This window comes from Mandrillus leucophaeus, unplaced genomic scaffold (assembly GCF_000951045.1).
Source record: "Mandrillus leucophaeus isolate KB7577 unplaced genomic scaffold, Mleu.le_1.0 Scaffold222, whole genome shotgun sequence".
Taxonomy (NCBI): domain Eukaryota; kingdom Metazoa; phylum Chordata; class Mammalia; order Primates; family Cercopithecidae; genus Mandrillus; species Mandrillus leucophaeus.
In genome coordinates this window covers 4,296,902-4,301,710 of record NW_012102277.1, presented here as the reverse complement: position 1 = coordinate 4,301,710, position 4,809 = coordinate 4,296,902, and the positions used below count along the sequence as shown (strand labels likewise).

Genomic DNA, 4,809 nt, shown 5'->3' with positions numbered 1-4,809 from the left:
TATGAACAGAGACAGGCACATTCTTATATATACTACAGCTGAATAGAGCCCTGTGATGAACATGCACAGCAAAACAGGCATTCTTCTCCTTACATTCTCTGTCAACAATCAGAGAGAGCTTTATTTTCCCCTTAATGGTTGATTGGTCTCTAAACCAGGAACATTTTTATAGCCAAGTCCTTTAAAACTTTTCTAAATGTATGTTGTAAGTAGCTGTTCTAAATGTATGTTGTAAGTAGCATCTAAGTGAACATTCTTGACAGAAGAGACACTCTGAATTAAAGTTCGATACTCTCAAAGCCAAAAAACCTCAGTAATCAAAATCCCAACCCAAACCCCTAAGCTTCTCTAGATTTTTGAGGACAAGCAGAGAACATTTTAGTTTTCCTTTCCAATAGATCAAGAATATGTGGAAAGGCTGGGCATGGTGGCTCACACCTGTAATCCCAGTACTTTGGGTGGCCGAGGAGGTAGGATCACTTGAGGTCAGGAGTTGGAGACCAGCCTGGACAACATGGCGAAGCCCCATTTCTACTAAAAATACAAACATATTAGCTAGGCGTGGTGGTGGGCGCCTGCAATCCCAGCTACTTTGGAGGCTGAGGCAGGAGAATCACTTTTGTACCTGGGAGGTGGAGGTTGTAGTGAGCTGAGATTGTGCCATTGCACTCCAGCCTGGACAACAGAGTAAGATTTCCAACTCCGAAAAAAAAGTAATAATAAAAAAAATGAGTAAGTGGGAAGAAATAACTGTACCACAACTATACATCAATTATGTAGGATGTTTATACTTGTACAAGGACTCAATAAAGGTACACTGTGTTGTATTTTTCTTTTATGAATGGTTAATTACCTATTTGGCCCTTAAAACCATGTTAATAAAAAATGAATTCTTACTAAGTATTTATACTTAAACTTCCTTAAAGATGCCAAAAAGAGAAAAATAATTTATCTTGTTTATAAAAAAAAGAAACAGTTATTCTGCCTAGAGAAGGAGGAGTGTTTGTTTGACATGCTTTCTAGCAGTTCTGCAAGCAATGTGAACATCACAGCTCAATCATTTATTCACTGGCCTTTGGGAATACTAGATAGAAAGTGCTTTATCCTCAAAGGAAGGCCCATTCATGACTAGCTAAGAGCACACACCACACTTACTCTAGCAGTGAGAAATTCAGAAATAAAATGACAGCAGGCCTGTGGCCGTAACTAAAGTGATATTCAACAGCTCCACACTTCTACCTTGCACGCGCATGACATATGACCTATGGTGCCAAGAGAAGGGAGCCAATGCTACACCTCACCTACATTGGTCTCCCGGTTCCCAGAAGCCTCTGGGTTATGAAGGATTATTTTTCTTTCTTTTTTGAAAGAGATTAAAAGGGCATCAAATGAGTTACCAATGGAATTTTCAGACATCCTACAACTTCTCTTGAATATGCCATGTGGTTCTAAGCTGTAAAATCATCTTTTCCCCAGTGCTTTTAACTAGTAGTGAATGCAATCCTACTACTCTCTACAGTAGATGAGCACAGAGACTTAAATTCTACCAAGTCTAGGAATGAGTCTGGCCCCTGACCCTTTCTTGCTACACAGCCTAAGAAAACCTTTTTACTTATCTCCCCTTTGGTTTCCTAGAACAGAAATCTCTATTCCAGATGGTTGTTATGAGTTGTGCTTATAATATTTTTTTTCAAAGCTCATAGCACAATGCCTGACTCACAATACACACTCCACAAATGGTGGTTCTAAGCATTCTATCTCTCCCCTCACTCCATCTGTCCCTCCCTCCCCGACACTCTCTCTCTATATATATATACACATATATGCATATACACATGTGCATGCACACACACACACACACACACACACAGAGATACCATTCAATAAATTACATATATTTATCATACAGGTTTTTGTATGTGTATAAGGATGTATTTACATGCATGCAAATGCATACTTCGTTGATGAGTGTCTAATTACCATTACTGTGATAATTATCATTTGAACTAGAAAAAAATAATTGAGACCTTTTGACTTCAACTTAGAGTCTGCTCCAGCATGGGTATATATCCAAAATAAATACAAAGACAGCTCCCCTAAAGACCTTAAGGAATAACAAAATTTTGTCAAAGTCTCCTGTGGACACTGTAAATACGAATAAATAGTGTATTACACAGCACCACTTCTTTACTCATCTCTTTACCTGAAGTCTTTTATCACATAAGTATCTACCCTCATTTCTCTTTTCTTTCTAGCTGAGACACCTGCACAAACCTGTCTGCATGCTTTGTCTTTGCCCTCTGACCACCCTGTTTATTATAGAGTCAATTCAGGCTTCCTTCAGTTTCTACCATTGTATCTTTACCTGTGGTAACACTTCCCATAAGTGGTGGGATCTTTTCAAGATAGAAAAGATCTTTCCTTTAAGAGACAAAGTAAAGAGAAGAAGAAGGTTAGGGAAAGGGGGAGGAGAAAGGCTGTGAATATAGATAAGTGTCTTTAAATGTATCACATTTGTCTTAGAAAATAATAAAGTCACAAACCCATACCTTAGCAGTCCTAATCTTCTTGAATCATGGACATAAATTACAGGGCAACATTGGGATTAAGAAAATCCCCTCAGGCCACCACAAAAGGGACAGTTGTCTCAGCCTTCACACAGGTTCCAGTATAGCCTTCTCCAAGTCCCTGAGGATGGAGGTTTCTTCCAAGTCTACAAAATCACCAGAGAAAGACAGTGTCCATAAAGAAAAACAAAAGCAAAAACAAGACAGAGTGATATTAAATTAAAGGCCATTTGGTTTGGAGAGACTAAACAAAAGATATTTTAAATTCTGTTTGTCATAAAATTGCATAATGCCTGAATGGATTCAGTCCTGACTGAATTAAAGAATCATACAAAAAGAAAATTCATAGTGTATCAAGGCTAGAAGGTATTTTAGGACTTATCAAATCAAATTTGCTCATTTAACTTACAGGGAAACTGAGGATGGGAGAGCAAAAGTGATTTTCCATGATGATTCATTATCTGTGGCACAGTTCAATCTGTGTGTCAAGCAAATCTTTAGTATACGAAAACAATGTGTTTAACACTGGTCTATCATAAAAGTAAGACCAGGCACCAGTGCATCACTCCACCTTGAAATACCTCCCTCACTTGACTTCTAAGGTACCAATCTTACCGCTACCACTGGCCACTCCATCTTGACTACCTCTGTTGCATCTTTTCATCCTCCCAGTTTCCAACATAAGGAGATCTTAGGGTTCAGTCCTGAGCCTCTTCTCTATACACACTTTCTCACCAGGTACATCTTCCAGGTCCACAGCTTGAGATACCAGTTATACTCTGAAAACTCTGAGATTTGTCTCCAGGCCCAGATATTTCCCTGAACTCTAAACTCAATCAACTGACTCTTCAACAACTCTACTTGGGATTCCAATAGGCATATCAGATATAACATGACCCAACTGAGGTCATGACTTCACCACCACCACCACCAGCTCCCACCTGGAAAATACTAAAGCCCTCCTTCTTCTAAGTGTATACCTTCTCAGTCAGTGGCAATTTTATTCACCCAGTTGGTCAGGCCTAAACCCTCCAAGTAAACTTTGATGCCTGTCTTGCCTATCTACCTCACATTGTCCATTTCATCAGCACATTCTGGTGGCGCTATCTTCAGAATAAATCCAGCAGCTGACCATTTTTTACCACATCTTTTACTGCCATGCTGGCGCAAGACATCATTAACCATCTGCAAGGTTGCACAGCAGGCTTTCCCAAACTAGGGCTGGTATTCTCCACCAGGCCCATGTAAGAGAATGACACTCCCCTGCTCAAAACCTTCCACCTCACTCAGACTCAAAGTTAAAGTTGTTACAATGGCCAAAAAGATCCTGCTTGATGTTTGATGCATCTTTCTTACCACCATCCTCATCATCTACCCTTCTCCCTCTCATTTCTTCCTCTCTAGCCATGCTGCTGCTCTAACACACCCCTGACTCTATCAGGAGCCTTTGAACTCATCATTCCCTCTACCTGGGAAACTTTTCTCCTCACTGTTTCATGTCTTTGCCCAAATGTTACCTTTCCAGTGAGGACCCTTGTAAAATTACCCTGCTTAAAATTATAAACTCATACCACATATCTCATCCCTTTTTCTCTAGATGTAAAAGTCTTTTTGATGTATTACATGTCTATCTGTTTATTATCTCTCATCCCCCAATAAAATGTAAACTCCATGCATGCAAGAAATTCTATCTCTGGTATCCTGCTGTGTCTCCAGCACCTCACTTCACTGATAACCTTGAACGAAGGTGGAGCTCAATAAATATTCATTGAATGAATGAATAAGCAGACAGTAAGGTTAAGTAAACCTTCTCATGGCCACTCAGTTGATAAGTGGCTGAGCCTGGTTTGAACCAAAAGCATTCCATCTCCTGTATTTTTGACAACTATGAAATACTGACTAGATGAATGTCTTCTAGTGTTGGGTTTAGGAAAAGGATTGGTATAGCCTGTAGTGTGATGCAAAAGATGAATGTTAGGTATATTTGTGAAGTTAGCAAACAAAAGCCCCAAAACTATTTCTAGGAGATACCCTAAAGAATATGTGTGGCATGTATTGGGATGACTCTGCTTACAGGCTAATACTGAAATCTCATTGTTACTTTCATCATGTCTTTTTCAGATTTTCTGCCTTTGCTTCCATGCCATTATTTCCTGTCATTCCCTCAACTCTCAGTCCCTGCTTTACTATAATAAAAAGTATGAAGTAAAGGAATCCAGGGTTAGATAACAAAAAGGGGAAA

The 4,809-nt window shown here is 39.4% G+C and overlaps 1 long non-coding RNA gene across 1 annotated transcript in view; it reads right to left on the bottom strand.

Annotated features, from left to right (window-relative positions):
- Window positions 1-2,549: 2,549 nt before the first annotated feature.
- LOC105540572 overlaps window positions 2,550-4,809 on the bottom strand; it is a 423,715-nt gene continuing 421,455 nt past the window's right edge. Inside the window, exon 4 of the long non-coding RNA XR_001006210.1 lies at window positions 2,550-2,713. This is a non-coding gene — a long non-coding RNA (uncharacterized LOC105540572). The remainder of the gene's footprint in view (window positions 2,714-4,809) is intronic.